This window comes from Petaurus breviceps, unplaced genomic scaffold, assembly GCF_028583685.1.
Source record: "Petaurus breviceps papuanus isolate PSGF00001 unplaced genomic scaffold, PetGlider_PUasm1.0 174, whole genome shotgun sequence".
Classification (NCBI taxonomy): Eukaryota; Metazoa; Chordata; class Mammalia; order Diprotodontia; family Petauridae; genus Petaurus; species Petaurus breviceps.
In genome coordinates, this window is record NW_027185761.1 from 44,407,516 (window position 1) to 44,427,497 (window position 19,982).

General features: G+C 40.7%; 1 protein-coding gene and 1 pseudogene across 9 annotated transcripts in view; one reads left to right on the top strand and one right to left on the bottom strand.

Moving 5' to 3' along the window:
• FRMD4B (FERM domain containing 4B) overlaps positions 1-19,982 on the top strand; it is a 353,851-nt gene that overhangs the window by 250,660 nt on the left and 83,209 nt on the right. The window lies entirely within an intron of this gene.
• LOC138158308 (thiamine pyrophosphokinase 1 pseudogene) lies at positions 8,537-16,014 on the bottom strand (annotated as a pseudogene).

Sequence of the window (19,982 nt, forward strand, 5' to 3'; positions counted from 1 at the left end):
GAAAGAAAGAAAGAAAGAAAGAAAGAAAGAAAGAAAGAAAGAAAGAAGGAAAAATATTGCTGATAATTCCACAGAGAGTTCATTAGCACTAAAGGGGATCAGGAAAGACTTTTTGTAGAAGTAGGATTTTAACTGGCACATAAAGCAAATGAGGAAAGTTGACTAGCAGAGATGAGAAGGGAGAAAATTCCAGACTTGGGAGACATCCAGTAAAAATATGAAGTTGAAAGATGTAGTGTCTTGTGCAAGGAACAGCAAGGAGGCCTATGTCACTGTATTATCAGGTACATGGAGAGGGGTCAGGTTTAGGAAGAATGGAAAGGTGGAAAGGGGCCAGGTTATGAAGAAGTTTGAATGCCAAACAAAAGAATTTCTATTTGATCCTGGAGGGAGAGGGAATCATTGGAGTTTATTCAAAAGGAGGGTAACATGCTTTAGGAAGATCACCTTGACAGCTGACTGAAGGAGTGCTGGAGTGGGGAAAGATTTGAAGCAGGGGGACCCACTTGAGGAATCTTGGAATAGTACAGGTGTGAGATGCTGAGGGGCCTCCAACAGGGTGGTAGCAGTATCAGAGAAGAGAAGGGAGCATATGTGTGAGATGGTTTGAAGGAAGAAATGACAACACTTGACAACTGATTGGATATGGGGGGTAGAGGGTGAGAGGAGCAGAGCATGACCCTGAAGGTTGTAAATTTGGGTGACTGAGGACCCTGAAGATTAATATAGCAGTTAGAAAGGAGAATGGGTTTGGGCTTTGCAACCTCAAAGCAATATATAAATGTAATTGCTACCTGCAAAATTATAATCACGATTTGCCCATTTATGGTGCTTAAGATTTGTAAAATGCTTTCTCTGCAACCCTCTAAACATAGATAATGCAAATATTTTCATAGCCAGTTTTACAGGTGAAGAAAACAAGACACGGAGTTGGCCATGGCCATAACAGCTAACCGGTGTCAGAACCTAGATGAGTCTCCCAGCATGAACAGACTAGGAAGGCTGCATAATGCTGTAACATGTAACTGCCCAAATCCCCTTCCATAGGGAAGGGGAAGGGAATAAGCATTTAGATAGTACCTACTATGTGCTAGGCACTGTGCTAAGTGCTTTTTTAAAATCGTATTTCATTTTACCATTCCAGAGTAGCTGGACTTGGGATAGAACCAATAAATTCTGCTCTTTACTTTTCACATTCTTTTAAAAAGTAAATAAGTTCAAGAACTAAGTGGAATTGTTATAATCACACATTTGTGGATTGGACATAATGAATGTCTCTCAGCTTTCTGTTCATTTACTTGAGCACTGCATTTCCACATCAAGCACAATATTTAGTAACGGGCTAATTCTTTCTTCCAAACAAAAAAGAAAACAAGAGACACATTTAAATATGGAAAACTAACTGGTGTATGGGGGAGACCCTGTGTTCAGGGAGAAAAGGGGAGAGGGGGAGGTTTTGTGAGGCAGAAATTTTCTTACTCTTGGCAAACTTGACGTCAATTTCTTTTTTTTAAAGCAATTGGGGTTAAGTAACTTGTTCAAGATTACACGGCCAGGTGTTTCTGGGTGAATGCTAAGTGTCTGAGCCCGGATTCGATCCCAGGTCATCCAACTCTGGGGTCGGTGCTCTTATTCACTGTGCTACCTGGCCACCCCGACACCAATTTCTAATGCAAACATTTCTGAAGACAACCAGTGAGTACTCCCAGGATACACTCAACCATCTCAGAGCTCCATAGACTTATGGCAACCTAGAATCATTGGAATGGTGGAATTAGAAAAAAAGTGGGTAGTTCATCTCTTTCCCGACCTCCCCACTTTGTAGCTAGCAGAGGACCAAAAAGGGCCAAATAAATTTGCCCAAAGTCACATAGATGATAAGCAGCAAAGTTAGGATTTGATCCGAGATCTGTTGAGTCACTATGATAATGTTTGCTACTGGTTCCCCCTAAATACATACACACTAAGGTAGATGTCCAGATTCTTCATTACAGGAAAACACCCTGGCTGAACTCTACATAGTTTTCTTGAAGTGAACAGATCCATATACGCCCTCCTGTACCACTTGACCCTCACTCTACCCCATTGTTGTTCAGTCGTGGCTGATTCTTCATGACCCTGATTAGGGCTTTCTTGGCAAAGACGAAGGAGTGGTTTGCCATCCCTTTCTCCAGTTCATTTTACAGAAGAGGAAACTGAGACCCAGGGTCACCCAACTTGTTAGTGTCTGAGATCACATTTGAACTCAAGTCTTCCTAACTCCAGGCCCAGTACTCTATCCACTCCACCACCTAGCTGTCCCCATTCTACCCTACTACCAAAAATTGAAATTAATTTTAATGCAAACTTTTTGTCAACTTTCCTCTTTTCCAAAGTAATGCTTAAATGAACTTAAAAAATTAACTTTGTGAGGGAGGGGACAATTAGTCTTTGGACTGGGCTAGATCTTATCTCAGGACTAAACCAAAGTACACACTTAACTTTTTAAAGAAAGCATTATGTTCATTTTGTCTGGAGCTAAACTGTCTTCTGGGTTCCTAGGCAGCAACGTTGTTCCAGGTTCAGTATAAAAAGATAACAAATCAAGATGGGACAGAACACGTTTTTGTTATGACCTACTGTATCTAATTACCTTTTCTTACCTAATAATCCTAGTTTTCTTGTTCTTTGAGATGATAAGAAGGAAGTAATAAATCAACATATCAGCAGTTCCATTTTGGTTGAAAAGATCTCTCGTTATTCAGCTGTGTGTGTGTGTGTGTGTGTGTGTGTGTGTGTGTGTGTTTCATACCTTATTACTCCATTTCTTGACCAGAAACCTTGTTCAGCATGGTCTTTCATCAGCTCATACAGCAAAGCAAGCATTCTAGCCTTTCTTCCACACACAAGTTCTCACCACACTGACATGACGACACATGCCAGATTGTCCTTCGTGTGCCACTTTAGGGAATGAACTCTGTGACATGGCTCTAAGTATTATCTTCTCTCATCACCCATGTGGACATACCCCTGACTTCTCAAAGGCTATTTTAGTGGAGCATAAGCTCAGATAGATTTTACTGTGTTGGAAAGGCTTCCACTCTGGTGGGGCAGATTGGGATTGCTGTCCCCGAGCCAACTCGACTGAATTTGGAAAGGTTCATCAACAGGACAGCCACGAGGTAATGAATTCCTTGGGTCATGGCAAGATGTGGTTTTCTTAAATATATTCAATCTAAACCTGTGTCTATGTGGATGAAGTAAAGAGTTCCAGATTGGCTTATTCAGCTAATTAAAAGTTCTGCAGTTGAGGGTAATTGATTGGTTTACTTTTTATGTAGGTTGCCTACCTACATCAATTAAATTTACTCAGACCCTGAATTCTTCAAGAAATCTGGTCTTAATGGAGTTTTGGCCTTGAAAATGCATCTTTATGTGTCATTGAATACAAACTGCAACATAATATACTGACAAGAAAGCATATGGAGTATATAAAACTGGGGTTAGAAGTGTCCTGCAAAAAGAAATATTTTAAAAATTGACAATCAACTTTGTCTAAATAATGGCCAGAAAAATCTAAACTCTCAGAAGTCTAAGTTTATTTTATGAATATTACCAAAAAGGGGACTGGATTCTTATAAAGGAACAAAAGCAGACCTAGTTCCCCTACTATTTGCTAAGTTTAAAACACCTGATGGCCCTGAAGCTTCATTTTTGTGCAGTTTTAACCCCTCCTCACCCAAACTAGTAGCACTTCAACATCATTTGAGTTAAAATGACTTTCTTCTCCACCACCCCCAACAACATATTTACTAGTCAAAATACAGGTAACAAGGAGGAAATGGAGGAGAAATCAGGATCATAACACCTATAGATTTACAGCTGGAAAAACCTTAGAGGTCATCTATTAGAAGTTCTTCCATTATGAGAAGCTACCGTGTTTCCCCAATAATAAGACCTATCCCGAAAATAAGCCCTCCCCTTACTGTGTAAGATTCCTCTAAAATAAGCCCTCCCCCGAAAATAAGCCCTATTGAGATTGCTACTGTAGTGAAGGTGATCCCCTGCGCTACACGCTACATTACGGTACCCTCTGTATGCACCGCCCCCCCCAGTGAAACGCACGCCGCGCTCCGAGCTGCATCCAATCAGAGCTGCAGCAGTGAGCGCGTCATCCTGTTCTTCCCCAGTGATTTGCTTGCTGGCGCCATTGCGAGCAGTGCCGCAGAGGAGAGCTGAGGCAGGACAACTATAAGCCCTCCCCTGAAAATAAGCCCTCTGGTGTTTTTCTTTCCAAAAAATTTAATAAGACAGTGTCTTATTATCGGGGAAACACGGTAGGTGGTACCATGTATAGAGCTTGGAGTAAGAAAGAGCTGAGTTCAAAGCCAGCTTATGACACTTAATAGTTGTGTGACCCTGGGCAAGTCACAACATCTATTTGCTTCAGTTTCCTCATCTATAAAATGGGGATAAAAGTAACGCCTACCTCCCTGAGTGGTTGTGAGGATCAAATAAGCTAATTAAGTTTAGCTTACATAGTAAGTACTATATAAATGTTGACTATTATCATTAGATTGTATGCTCCTTGGGGGCAGGGACTGTCTTTTGATTCTTTTTGTATCCCCAGTGGTTAGCACAGGGCCTGAGCATCCCTGATGCTTAATAAATGCTTGTTGATTAATTTAGTCTAAGTCAATCCTTTTCATGATGAAGCCCAAAGAGGAGTGATTTTTCCAAGGTCACATTGGTCCTAGGGGGCAGAACCACCATTAAAGGCATGGGTGATCCAAAGGCTGGCTAATTATCCTCTGAATCACCAAAAGTTGACTATTTGTAAAAGGGGGTGGAATGCACATGCCACTGAACAGCTGTGCCCTTAGCTAAGTCACTGAACAACTGAAGAAAAAAAAAAGAGTGGGGAGAGATTAGGCTAGAAAATTTGAGCCCACTTTCAAATTTTAAATGTTATGTTCTGTGTTTTCATTACATAAAGACTAGAAAGATGTTTGGATACCTTCTCCCAAAGCAGTTATATATAATGATCCATGGGCTGCTTTTGTTAAACAAAACAAAACAAAAACCAAAAAATCATGCTGATATGTTGAGGGACATAAATTTGCCCTCTCTCTATTTCACCAGGCCCAACTGAAAAGATAACAACATAGTTCTCTGGCCAGCAAATTCTGTTGAGCTAAAAATCGTTCATGGCCATTGCACTGGAGATATTCTGTTCCATTTAGCACTGAGAGATTGGACTAACATACAGCCAGTAAACCTAGACCTTGGCTAACTTCACAAAGGTTTTGTGATGCACTTGTGTTTGTTTTTGTTTTGTACATCATTATTTGAGGAGTTGTTGCATCTTTCTCCCCAAATGGATTGCAAGGCCTTGGCAAAACTTTCAGCCATCCGCCACAAGGCTGAATTGGTGGGCGACAATGTCTAGCTGAAAAGATGTGAGCAGGGATTTTTGCTGAAACAACTGGCAGTTAGAAGACTAATGTTTGCTAAGGGAAGTCACTGACCCCAATGCCAGTTTGCGTCTGAAGCTGGGCTATGGGCCAGTTGGGGACAAACAAAGAAATCTGATATCCTGCACTTTAAAGAGCTCTTAAAGGCTTCATAATCACCAGTTTACCTTGTCCAGGGGCCTGCCCAGTTTCTTTGCATTCAAAAGTTGAAGACAGTCTGTCCTGAGCTGTGACTTGGAAAATCAAAGGAAATGTTTTATGATAATATAGTGATGATAATAATAGAGGCAGCTGGTGGCACAGTAGGTAGAGGGTGGGGCCTAGAGTCAGGAAAGACTGAGTTCAAATCTAGCCTTATACATATACTAGCTATATGACACTGGGAAAGTCACTTTACCTGTGTTTCCTCAATTGTAAAATACTAATAACAACACCTACCTCACAGGGTTGTTATGAGGATCAAACAAGATAATATTTCTAAAAATAAAAAATGTATGTAGCACAATGCCTAGAGTAAGTGCTATATAAATGCTTATTAGTTCCTTCCCTTCTAATAATAGCCAGCATTTATACAAGGCCTTAAGGTTTGCAAAGTGCTTTACAAATATATTTGGTCCTCATAACAACCATGTACAGTGCTAGTATTATTCCAGATGAACTGAGGGTCATATATATTATTACACAACACTTTTATTCCAATGAATCTAGAAACTATCTCATGTTAAGATTTCCATTGGCCCCACCCTATACCCCTGGAAAGTACATGTAACAGAATGTCTGGGTTCTCCCCATTTTAGAAATTGAGGCACACAGAAATAATCATTTACTCAAAGTCATCGGTAAATAAAGACAATGGCAATGCAGACTGGCACTGGTCACAATATAGTCATAGAGTCACCCAAAGGCTCACCAATTTGTTAAGAACTGTTGAAACCCAAGGTGATGGGCAAGTAAAGGGAATCTACTAAATGTGGAATAGCCCACAGCAAATTTGCTTCCTCAAATCAAATGGTATTATTTCACTGGCATCATCTCAAACATTAATGGTCTCTCCAAGAGAGAGTGAACTCCAGAACTATTCTGAAGAAATAACAATAACACCCATGTACAGTGTTTTAAGGGTTTAGAAGGAGATAGTACAGATATTATCCCCATTTTAAAGATGAGAAAATTGAGCCTCAGTGAAGTGAGACAACTTGCCCAGGGTTACACAGAGTCAGGACTCTAGCACAGGTCCCCCAGTCTCCTAGTCAAGCCTTCTTTGGGCTACACTATACCAGCTTCCTATCAAAATCAATGTGGTAAATATTGTGGAGAGCAGCGATCCAGTCTCCAACTTTATCTGGATGTACAAAATCGTGACAGGGCAAGCATTCACGTGGTGGGTAGAAGATGCCATACAAGGATCTCTCAAGATCTCTCTTAAGAGCTTTGGAATTGATTGTGACATGGGATATGCTGGCACAGGACTGCCCATCATGGCATGCACTCAGAAGGTGCTGTGCTCTCTCTATGAGCAAAGCAGAGTTGAAACAGCCCAAAGGAAATACAGGATGTGCAACTTTAGAGTATGCACCCCAAATGTTCACACAGACTATTAGTGTCCTACCTGTGGTAGAGCATTCCCAGCTCATATTGGTCTGATCAGCCACAGTCAGACACATTGAAACTCGACTCTGGCATAGTAATGTCATTTTGGTCCTCTTGAGAATGAAGGATAACAACCAATACAGAATCATAAATTTCAGTGACTTAGAAATCAAGGGACTTGGATAACATGGCTCTACAAAATATTTTCTCAATTGGCTTTATGAATTAAATTCCTTTGTACATTGAATAGTGGGGCAAATATTGCTATCCCTTGGGACTACAATCTTGTCTTTCTGAAGTATATAGCCAAAGGTTTCCCAAGACAAATTTACATTGTTCTAACCTTGAAATCCTTAAAGAGCCCATCTAACTAGGTGCCTCCACCTTCTCTCAATCTTTTCTTGACTCCTTTCTGACCTATCATTCCACTGCAACTTCCTCACTGGTTATGTGTTGCAGCGAACCCCCCCCCCCCCCATCCACCAGTAATGACTATTGCTTTTTCTTAATATTCATTCTTTTATTTGTGAATAAACATTTTATTTGACATTGAGATTTGACTATTATCATTCAACAGTAAATCACATTGTGTAAAAAATGTTCATTAAAAATCAGATTTATTGATTTTCAGGGCAGAATTGCATGCTGGTTCACGAGGCTCTTATCAGACAGACTCTCCAGTAGTCAGGCCCAATGATCTTGCCATTGTCCCTTCTGAACTGAAATAGGAGAAGGGCTAGCACCTACAGCAGAAGACTGATGGATGGTCCTGGTCCCTTTTCTTAGAAAATTTAAAGGGCTATGCAGTCCTACCACAAAATGAGTTGAGCAGTTTCTCTTAAAGTTGTTGTTTATGTATCAATGCTATGGTATAAGTATAGTCTCCTTACAAAAGAAGCATGAACTTTCCAATGCACCAGGTTTGTAATCTTAGATGACCATCAGTGAAAATGTGATCATAGCCTGTATTTGCTTGCATTCCTTAAGAGATTGTTGAATTTAGTTTCTTGGAAAATGGGACAGAGCTTTATTGGACCAATATTGTTCCTTAGAATTAGGAGGGTGACAAGTTCCCTCCTGTCTTCTTCCCCCCCCCCCTTTTTTGGGGGTTCCTATTCATTTTTTCCCATTCAGTCTGTCAAAATAGATGCTGTGATTTGAATTTTTTGAGCAAAAACCCTAATAGGGCAATGGATATCCATAGGTTAAAAAGCTGGATTTGGGGAAGGAATGATCAAAGTTAATAGGATGGTCCCCTAATATAAAATTTTCTTTGATAACGTTTCCCAATACCCTTGGTCTTCTTGCCAATTAATTATAATATTAGCCATTAGTTTCCCCTTTCATTTAAAAAAATAGAATCTCTCCTTTAAAATGTTATATCCTAAATTTCATGAAAACAATTATTAAAAAAAAAACACACTAGCCTCACCCCCCCTTTTCTCTTCATGGCTTATATTACCATTCTAATCCAGATGTATTCCTCCCGTCAGTCAGGAGCAGATTAGGGGAGGCAGGGGTGCATTTTGCCGTGTCATTAACATTTCGGGTTTATCTTTGATGCCAATGGTCCAGATGAGTGGATAATCAGTTTCCACGGTCACTACTCCAGAGCCATCATGGGTATTTGAAGTGCTGACCAGAGTTCCGAACATGAGCACACTGTTGGTGAGATTCCATTTTAGGCCTGTTGTGGTGACTTGCTTACAAGGGTGGCCAACAGGAACAAGGCCACACCAGTCACCTTCCAATCCCGTGTCTACATGCAGTCTGTGCTTTCCTGGCTGAAGTAGACAGATAAAGGAATCTGCTTCTATGATGCTAACAGGCACTGGAGTGATCGTCGTTGCATGGAAAAGGGTCTCCACGGAAGCCATAATTTGGTCAAACCGTCCTGCTAGCCCACCCAAAGTCACAATCAGGTCAACCCGGAGGTCTTTTTCCATGATCTTCTTCTGGAGCACTTGAAGGCATTTCGTGAAATCGGTGTAGTCTTGATCAGGAGTTGAGACAAGTTCACATCCCTTGACTTTGTAGAACTCTGACTTTTGGTCTAATCGAATCAAAATCTCCGCTGATGTAGTCGGGCAGTGACCCGATATACAAGCGGTTAGCGCCTCCATCAGCGCAGGCTTTACGAAGGGCTTTGCTCCACAGACGATGAAGATGGCTTCTGTCCAAAGGCTGATTGAGGATCAGTAGGCAATACTTCAGATTCCCAGTGGGAAGCAGGCATTCCAGCGGGGTCAGGATAGACTCCAGGTCAGGTTCTTAGCTCCAGCACTGCTGCTCGAGGAGCCGCCCGCCACGCGAGTAGCTAAGGACCGAAGAGCAAAGGCTATGGGTTGGTTTGCAAAGCCTCGGGAGTCTCCGGCATAAGACTGCGAGCTGGGAAGGCGGAGGGGCCCTCGCAGCGCCTCCTTCCCTCCCCTCCCCCCCTTGTGGGAAGACTAGCTTCTATATTCATTTTTAGTTCTTCCGAGACCTTCTGATTTCATGCCTCACTAATGTATAGCAACATCGATTTAACGAGAGCCTCATTTCAGTCATTCCAACTTGTAGAGGCAGTTTGCCTTAGAGGTCGGAATGCTGGGCTTAGACTCAGGAAAGCCTAGGTGTGAATCCCAGCTCTGACTGTATTAACTTTGTGACCCTGGATAAGTCCCTTAACCTCTTATGTTCCTCCAATGTGGAGCAATGGAACGTTGGGGGAGGGAATGAGAACAAACATTTATTCAGAGTCTTCTCTGTACCAGGCACTGTGCTAAGCAACTTTTTGTGCACTTTGAAATATCTCTTTGATCATCACAACAACCCAGTGGGGTGGGTGCTATTAGTAACCTCATTTTACATGAGGAAATTGAGGCAGATAGAGGTTAAGTGACTTGCCCTAGGTCATACAGCTAGCAAATGCTAGAAGCTGGATTTGAACTCATATTTTCCTGACCCCTGGCCTAAGCAGTCTATCCAATGTGCCACTTAGCTGGATTTGGAGATAGAAGACTTGGGTGCAAATCCCTGTTCTGCCACCATTGTGACTCTGATCAAGTTGCTTCAGCCTTGGACCTCAGTTTTCCATTATGTTAAATGAGGGAATTGAATTAGAAGACCTCAGAGTACCCTCCCTGCATCAAATCTAAGATCCTATGGCTTTGATTATAGATGGGTTGTCAACAGCATGGTTTTGGGATGCTGGGAAGCCCAAAATGTCAGGGTACAGGTCCACTTCCACCTGGAATGAATTCACACACTCATACTGTCTTCCAGTAAAGGGACAAGGTTTATTGTAACACCAACAGAAGCCAGGGTCCCTAGTTAACCTTAGACTTAATGGGGGTGAGACTGATGCTTATAGAAAAAAAAAATGAAAGGATCTGGATGGGATTAAGGAGTGGTAAATAGTCTGGGGGTGGGCCAGGTGCAATAGTGAAAGGACAGAGGAGTAGACTAATGGCATGAAGATGGGATTAAGGAGGGACCACATAGCAGGTGGAGTTTGGTGGAGCCTAGAGCAGCAGTGAAAGGAATGTCAAGCAAGCTAACTAGGTGATCTAGGTGGGCTGGGGTAGGCCAATCCCATCAGGTGCAGATACCCTTGATCTTGGCTGCTGAAATGGATGGGGAAATTCTGGGGAGAGTTGCTTTCAAAGACATGGTCTTTTTCTTTTAGGGGTCCAGATCCCATCACCCCTTCAGATGGATGGTAAAGGTAGTTCCCACAACATAAATTCTCAACTGTGACTTCCAAACAGTGAGAAGCCAATCAACTTCAATACCCTAGTGATGGGGCAATGGGACTCGAACTCCTAAAAGTAAAAGAGCATGTGTTTGGGACTTGGACGCCTAAAAAGAAAAAGACCATGCCTTTGTAGGAAACCCTGCCCCGGAACTTTCCCACATATTTCTGCAGCTCAGATCCCTGACGTTTTGCCTAAGGCATCGGCCATCCCTGTCTACCTAAATACTCAACAATCCTTCAACTGTCCTTTCACTATAGCCCTCCAGCACAGCCCAGACCACTTAACTCTTTTCATTGACTGCACCTGGCTCACCCCAGGCTACTTGCCACTCCTAAATACCCTACTGATCTTCTCACAGCCTTTTTCTGTATAAAAGTATCAGTCCCATCCTCATCAAATTTGCAGGTTTACTAGGAGTCTTGCCCACTTAACTGGTGTTATGATAAAACCTCTCTACTCTGAAAGAAGGCTTGAATGGTCAAATTCTTTTGAGGTAGACCCCCGTACCTTGCATTTTGGGGTTTGCACCAAACTGTATCACTAGTACTAACAAGATATCCTCCAGGAATAAAATCATCAGTTTCTGTACTTTCTAACAGGAGGCCAAAACAGGTGCAAATGGAAGCTGCTGTGTAACAAGTTCTCCATTCCTCTCACTTTTCCTGTTCCTGAAGGGAATAAGGCTGGTTCTTTAGGAAAATAGATTAAAAGCTTCTTGAGGACAGGGACTATCTTTTGTCTTTTTGTATCCCTAGCACTTAGCACAGGGCCTGACTCCTAGAAGATATTTAGCAAATGTTTATTAATTGTTTTAAAAAAAATAAGAACAGTTTCTGATAAAGGCTATATAGATGTCAACACAGAGATATATAGTATCTAAGAGCTCCTGATAGCTTCAATCAACTAGCATTTAGAAAGTAGTTACAATGTGCTAGGCACTGTTTGAAGGGATACAAAGAATGAAACAATCTCTACTCAGAAGGAGCATGCATTCCCGACTAAATACAAAGTAGTTCCAAAGCAGTTATGTTGGTAGGGAGGGTACTAGAAGTACAGAGGGTCAGGAAAGACTTCATGTGGAGGGTAGCGCTTGAGCTTCCTCTTGAAGAAAGAGAAGGACTCTGGGAGGCAGCCATGCCAGCTAGGCATGCAGGATGGCCAGTGCACAGCCATGGAGAAAAGAGATAGGGCTCCAGGAACATAGAGGAGACCTAGTTGACTGGATTGCAGGATGAGGGAGTACTACTGTCCAATGAGGCTGGAAAGGTTAGGATCAGGTTGAGAAGCCATTTAAAATCCAAACAGAGGAGTTCATTTTTTTCCCCCTAGAGTCAATAGGGAGTCTCAGGTTTTAACTGAGGAGTCACATGGTGAGAACTAATCTTAAAGAAAACAGGAAGGGTTTCAAGGCAAGGGCATGGTGGGGGCGTTGGATTCAGTTTTGGATATTTTGAATTTATGATATCTTTGGGACATCCATCAAATGTCCATTGGTCAATTAGTGTGCAGGATTCAAGCTAGGAAAGATGGGGCCTGAATATATTGGTCTGTGAATCAACCATGTAAAATGGCAATTAAACACATGAGAGCCCAAGAAAGAAAATATGGAGGAAAAAAGGAGAAAATAAGAGAGGAGAAAAGGGGACCAGAGAGGAGAGGAGAGTGGCCCTTGGAGAACACCCACAGTTAGGTGACATGACTTAGATGATGAGCCAGCAAAGGAGCCTTGGAAGAAAACTCAGACAGGATATGATATCAAAGAGAAGGTGGATATCAGTGTCAAATGCAGGAGATGGGCCTAGAATAGGGATTGTGATAGGGACACATTTGGCAGTCTGATGGAGCCTTTGAACCCTTCTTAGAATAATATTTTTAAATATATAAAATATATAAGATTATAAAGAAAACAAATTAGATGGAAATAATTACCAAAATATTAAAGAAACAAAATCACAAACCCCAGGTTAGGAATAAAATACCGTAAGATTGGCAATTACAAGATCATTGTTAATTTTTTTTTTGGAGGGAAGAAGGCAGGGCAATTGGGGTTAAGTGACTTGCCCAAGGTCACATGGCTAATGAGTGTTAAGTGTCTGAGGTTGGATTTGAACTCAGGTCCTCCTGACTCCAGGGCCAGTGCTCTTTTCACTGAGCCATGTAGCTGCCCCTATAAAATACTTTTCACACAAATAAAGTCAGTTCTAAATAATTGGAAAATTATCAGTTGCTCAAGGGTAGGCTGTTTATATAATAAAAATGACAATTCTACCTAAATTAATTTACTTAGTGCCATACCAATCAAACTACCAAAAATCATTTTATAGAGCTAGGAAAAATAATAACAATTCATCTGGAAGAACAAAAGGTCAAGAATATCAAGGGAATTATTTTTAAAAATGCAAAAGAAGGTAGCTGTACACATACCAGATCTAAAACTGTATTAGAAAACTGGAATCATAAAACCACTTGGTACTGGGTAAGAAATGGAGTGGTGGATCAGTCGAACAGGTTAGGTACACAAAACACAGTAGTCAATGACTACAGTAATCTATTGTTTGATAAACCCAAAGACTCCACCTTCTGGGATAAGATCTCACTATTTGACAAAAAATGCTAGAAAAAACTACAAAATAGTACAGCAGAAACTAGGCATAGATCAACAACTCACTTCTTATACCAAGATAAAGTCAAACTGGGTGTGTGATTTAGACATAAAGGGTGATGCCATCAACAAATTAGGAGAGCAAGGAAGAGCCTGTCAGATCTATGGAGAATAGAAGGATTTATGACCAACAAGAGATGGAGAACATTATAAAATGCAAAATGGATAACTTTGATTACATTAAATTAAAAAGGTTTTGCACAAACAAAACCGATGTGACCAAGATTAGAAGGAAAGCAAAAAGATGGGAAATTATTTTTACAGCCAATGTTTCTGACTAAGGTCTCATTTCTCAAATATATAGAGAATGGAGTCAAATTTACAAGAATACAAGTCATTCCTCAATTGATAAAGGACCAAAGTATATGAACAGGCAGTTTTCTATATTCATATTTTTTAATGCTCTAAATCACTACTTTTTAAAATGGTTATAGCTAGAATTTCTTATTTTTTCAACATTCACTTTTATAAGATTTTGAGGTCTGTTTTTTCTTTCTCCCTTCCCTGCACCCTCTCCAAGACATCAAATAATCTAATGTAGGTTACACATGCACAATCATATTAAATACAGCTAAATCACTACTGATTGGAGAAATACAAATCAAAACAACTCTGAGGTATTTAAATATGACAGAAAAGGAAAATGATAAATGTTGGGGAACACTAATGCATTCTTACTGGAGTTGTGAACTGCTCCAACTATTCTGGAGAGCAATTTGGAACTGTTCCCAAAGGGCTATAAAAATGTGCATACCCTTTGATCCAGCAATATCACTTCTAGGTCTGTATCACAAAGAGATCATAAGAAAGGGAAAAGGGCCTACATGTACAGAAATATTTAAAGCAGCTCTTTTTGTGGTGGTCAAGAATTGGAAATTGAGGGGATGCCCATCATTTGGGGAATGGCTGAACAAGCTGTGGTATACAAATGTAATGGAATACTATTTTGCTGTAAGAAATGATGAGCAGGCAGATTTCAGAAAAACCAAGAAAGACTTATATGAACTGATGATGAGTGAAGTGAGCAGAACCAAGAGAACACTGTACACAGCAACGTGTGATGATCAACTCTGCTAGATTTAGCTCTTCTCCACAATACAATAATCCAAGATAGTTTAAAAAAGACTAGTATGATGGAAAAATGTTATTCACATCCAGAGAAAGAACTGTGTTGTCAGGATGCAGATCGAAGCATACTAGTTTCACTTTTTTTCTTTATTGTGGTTTTTCCTTTTGTTCTGATTCTTCTTTCACAACATGACTAATGTGGAAATATGTTTAACATGATTGTACATGTATATCCTATATTAGATTACTTGCTGTCTTGGAGAGGGGGTAGAGGAGGGAGAAAGGGAAAAAGTTTGGAACTGAAAAACTTATAAAAATAAATGTTGAAAACTATCTTTACATGTAATTGGAAAAAATAAAATGCTATCAAGTCAAGAGAAAAGAGATTAGGAGAAGATATTTTAGGGGTTTCAGACCTTGTTGGTTTGCTTATCAAAATACCAAAAGAACCTCACAATCTCACCTATGAAAGAGTCAAATAGGTGGTGTAGTAAATAGAATACCTTCCCTAGCATCAAAAAGATCTGAGTTCAAATCTGGCCTCAGACTCACTAGCCATGAAGGCAAGGGCAAATCACTTAATCTTTCTCTGTCATAGTTTCTTCAACTGTAAAATGGGAATCAATAACCCCCACCTCCCATATTTGTTGTGAGGATGAAATGAGATAATTTTTGTAAAGTACTTAGCATAGTGCCTGGGACAAAACAGATGCTATATGCTATATAAAATGCTGGCTATTATTAAAAGAGAGGTATGTATTGAGGTGTGGTGGAAAGGTGTCAAACCTGTAGTAAAATTGCTGGCAACACTTCTGAGTGCTGCCTGAACCTGATTCAAATGCAATTTGGGGAATATTTAACAAAATGCATAAAAATACAATAGAATATAGACGTCAATATGCCATCTTCTAAGTCAACATTTGACCCATAGAGGTCCTTATGTGTGGTTTACCGGCCCCTTTTCTATTTGAGTTTGACACCAGTTTTATCAAACCTCCTTTTTTAGATCCCGTGGACTTGGATTCAGTTCCCTGCTCAGACACTTACTAACTATATAACCATGAGCAAATCATGCAATCTTTCTGATTCTCCATTTAGCCATCTGTAAAATGGAGTTGATGATAATGGCACCCACCTCAAAGGGTGACTGTTAAGAATCAGATGAGATGAAGTGCTTTGTAAACCTTAAAATTGCTATGTAAACATGAGCTATGATTAGTGTTACTATGAGGTAATACAGCATGGAACCCCAAGTACTGAAATTGGATACAGATCCAATCAATCTTTTGAGATGAAATGGCATGTCACTGTATTGAGATGGGGGCCCAATTTAGAATCTCACAGGAGATTAGAGCACAGTGTTGTGTATTTGCCCCCTCCAGAATGAGAATAAGAGAAATGTGTTTAATTAGATGCACAGTTACAAAGGACTACCGTTGCTGACCAGCTTGTCCCGGTTGACCATCTGCTTCTTTCTCTCTTCTACCTCTCCCTTTTTCATGGCTGCAGTCCCTTATTTTCTTGTGAACATGTTGTGTCTTCCCCCCTTTACTGCTCCCCCACTTTTTTAAAGGACTCGTTTCCCCTTAGAATCTTTTCCTGCTACAAAATCAAGTTGCAATTCTGTACCACTGCCAGAAGCATTTAAGCAATTAGAGAACTGTAATTAATGTCTACTGTGTATGTAATCTCATAATGGGCCCTGGGTAAATGCAGAAGTTCAGAGCAGGCCTGGGTGTTTGTTTAATAATGGTTATTCATCTGTGGTCCAATTGTCTCCCTGCTGGGTTTGCCAGATGTGGGTGCCCTGGGACTCTGGTGCAGAGAACTGAAGCCTGACCTCTTTAAGCCTCCCAGCCTGTCTTTGGCATCTTGTATCTGGCCATAGATCACCACAGCTCTCATTTTCAGGCCACTCTCCCAGACATTTACTCCCTAGCTTTGAAGATGTATTGACCTAAGAATGCCAGTGTGATGAAAGGTTGGTGGCAGGGTAGAGGGGAAACTCTTCATAATTTAGCTATGGGAATTAGAACAGGCTCACCATTCCTGAGTCTAGAAAGAATAAGAATAGACCTGAAATATATCAGGCTAGAGAGGATCTGGGGGGCTTGGGGTTTGGATGAGGGGAGGATTCAGAGAATGTAAAAGCCTGGAGGGCAGGGACTGTTTTTGCTGTTCTTGTACCCCAGCCATTGATATGGTGCCTGGCACATAATAATCTAGTCATGTCAAATCAATAAGCTTTTTTAAAGCACCTGTTCTAAGCCAGACAGCCCCAAACAATCCTTGCTCTCAAGCATGAGACACATGTAAATGACTATGCAGATATATATGGGAGAAACTGGAGACAAGCTCTGAGGGAAGGCACTAGAATTAAGGAATAATAGGAAAGGTTTCCTTCAGTAAATGGGATTTTTAGCTGAGACTGGAAAGAAACAAGTGAAATCTACAGGTAAAGAAGAGAAGGGAGAGTATGGCAGGCATAGGAACAGACAGTGAAAATAGTAGAGTTGGGAGGCTATTATTGGCTGTATATTAACCAATCTGATAGGTGTGGTACCTCAGAGTTTTAATTTGCATTTCTCTAATCAAAAGTGATTTAGAGCATTTTTTACATGACTGTAGATAGCTTTAATTTCTTCTATCTTAAAACTGCCTGTTCATATCCTTTGACCATTTATCAATTGGGGAATGATTTGTATTCTTATAAATTTGACTCAGTTCTCTCCATATTTCAGAAATGAGGCCTTTATCAGAGACGCTTGCTATAGATTGTTTCCTAGCTTTCTACTTTCCTTCTAATTTTGATTGCTTTGGTTTTGTTTGTGCAAAAACTTTTTTTAATTTAATGCAATAAAAATTATCCATTTTATATCATGTAATGCAGCTTAATTTTTACAAATACGCTTAAATGAAATCCAATGTTGGTATCTCACAAGTAGCACTTTAAATCAACTTTTTTTTCCATGGTCACCCAGTTAATTAATGGCAGACTTGGGTCTGGAACTTCTGTAGTCTTCTACAGACTACATTGTAACCAATGCAAAGCTCAGAAGCAGAATGACCTACACTGACTGCTAGGGCCTGAACAGGATTTTTACAGGATACTTTATGAAAGAAGACTGAGGAGGAGTTCTTGTCTTATGTTTGATGTTCAGTCATTTCAGTCATATCTTTGTGATCCCATTAGACGTTTTCTTGGCAAAGGAACTGGAGTGCTTTGCCATTTTCTTCACCAACTCATTTTACAGATGAGGAAACTGAGGCAAACAGGGTGAAGTGACTTGCCCAGGGTCACACAGTTAGTTCCTGGCCCAGCATTCTATCCACTACACCACCAAGCTGTCTTTCTTTTGGTTATTTTCCCTTATAATAATTCTGCCTTTCATATAGGTTAAGATATGAGGTACCCTCTACTGTGGATTAGCCTCTCTAGGCAGCAATATAAAACTGGGGTTAAGTGACTTGCCCTAGATCACACGAGCACTGAGTGCCAGAGCAGGAATTCAAATACAGGTTCTTAGACCCCCAACTCCAGGACTTACTTTCCACTTCACTATGATATTTCTCATAGATGCTTAGATTTATTCATCTAGTGAAGATGATTTTACATCAATTTGTATATTTGTCCTTTTTAAAATTAGTAGTAGTAGTTCAGTAGAGATTAGTAATTATATGTTATTATATAGATATTAATATAGTAGTATTACTAATAGAGTCATAATACTATTTGCCATTTATCTAGCAGGTTCAGAGGCATGATGGTGATGGATAGGGGACTTGCCTTAGAGTGAGGAAATCCAAAGTCCAACTCTCACCTGATACATACTAAGCATGGGCAAGGTCACATGACCTCTCATTACCCCTAGACAGCTCTCTAAGGCTATAAAAATGATGACAGATGTCTGGATGGAGGTAATTCCCATTTGTGTGAAGAAGGGGAAGGAAGGAAGGGGAATAAAAGTACTTTAAGATTTGCAAAGGCAGCTAGGTGACCCAGTGGACAGAGTGCAGGGCCTGGAGTCAGGAAGACTCATCAAATCTGGCCTCAGACATTTACTAAATGGGCGACCCTGGGCAAGTCACTGGACCCTTTTTGCCTCCGTTTCCTCATCTGTAAAATGAGCTGGAGAAGAAAATGGCAAACTACTCCAGTATCTTTGCCAAGAAAACCCCAAATGGGGTCATGAAGCTTCGGGCATGACTGAAAAATGACTGAACAATAACAAATCAACAAGGTTTTGTTAAGCCATTGTACCAGGAATGGTGCTAAAAGATAAAAGAACTTACATAAAAATGCCTATATACAAAATAAATATTGAGTGATCTGGCAGGGATAGGAGGGAAGAGGGTATTAACAGCTCTAGGGAGGATTATGAAAGGTAAGACTGAGCTTTGAAGGAAACTAGGGATTCCTTAGAATTTAGAAATTTAGAAATTCCTTAGAAATTAGAATTCCTTAGAGGTTTATAGGTTTGGAGCAAGAATTATTATGGAGCTTAAATGGACTTTCAGTGTCAAGGGTCTGACCCCAGGCTGACCTTTGTATTTACTTCCTATAAACAAATCCCTAGAATCAGAAGTCCAGAGCACATTGGGCTCTGTGACCATTGGCAAATCACTTTAGGCAGCTCTCTAAGACTTTGAAGTAGCTGAGAATGTGCTGAAGGTCATTGGGAGAGGGAATTTCCTCACCTGGGAGTTCTTTACACCAGTGAAATCACAGATCCAGTGCCCACCCTCATCCCTATCCAGCTGAGGAGAGGAAGTGCATTTTAAGCATGGGCAAAGATCTAGAGACTGACACAGACTGAGGCTGTCATGCAGCAAATGCAGTCTATTGCTGGATTTGAACCCAAATCTTCTGGACCCAAAGCACTTTATCTACTCTATCACACTGCCTCTCATTTTTTGTCTGCTTACTCTTGTGACTAGTAGACTGCATCTGCAAGACTTTTCAGACAGTTAGATGTTCTGGCTATGGTCCTGCAAAGAGACCCCACACATGGGAACTAAGCCATGAGCCTGGTTTGTTTTGAAAGACCAAGAGGCCACAGACAATAGCTAAGTGCACACCTTGGGTCTCATATCCAGAGCCTGAGAGTTGATAAAGTCCGTAATCATTCTTGCTCTAAACTTACAATCCTCCAAACAAAGGCAGCTAAACTCAACTCCCTGTACACTGTTCTCACAGGGAATATGGCTCCCATCTGTTCTTGTGAACTGGCCCACATCATCTGTTTCATTTCTTGAGTTCTCTTTGTCCACTTTTGGCAGTCTTGGGGTCATGTTGAAGGATCCCATTACCTTTGCAGTTTGGGGACATCTCTTTCTCTCAGTTGTAGTAACCAAGTGTAAGCTTGTTCTAAGGTTACTGGTGTTGACATGACTGGCAGAAAGCCCTACCTTCGGCTCACCCAACTTCTGTAGTCCTTTGTACTTAATCCATGAAATTCTCTGGTTCTT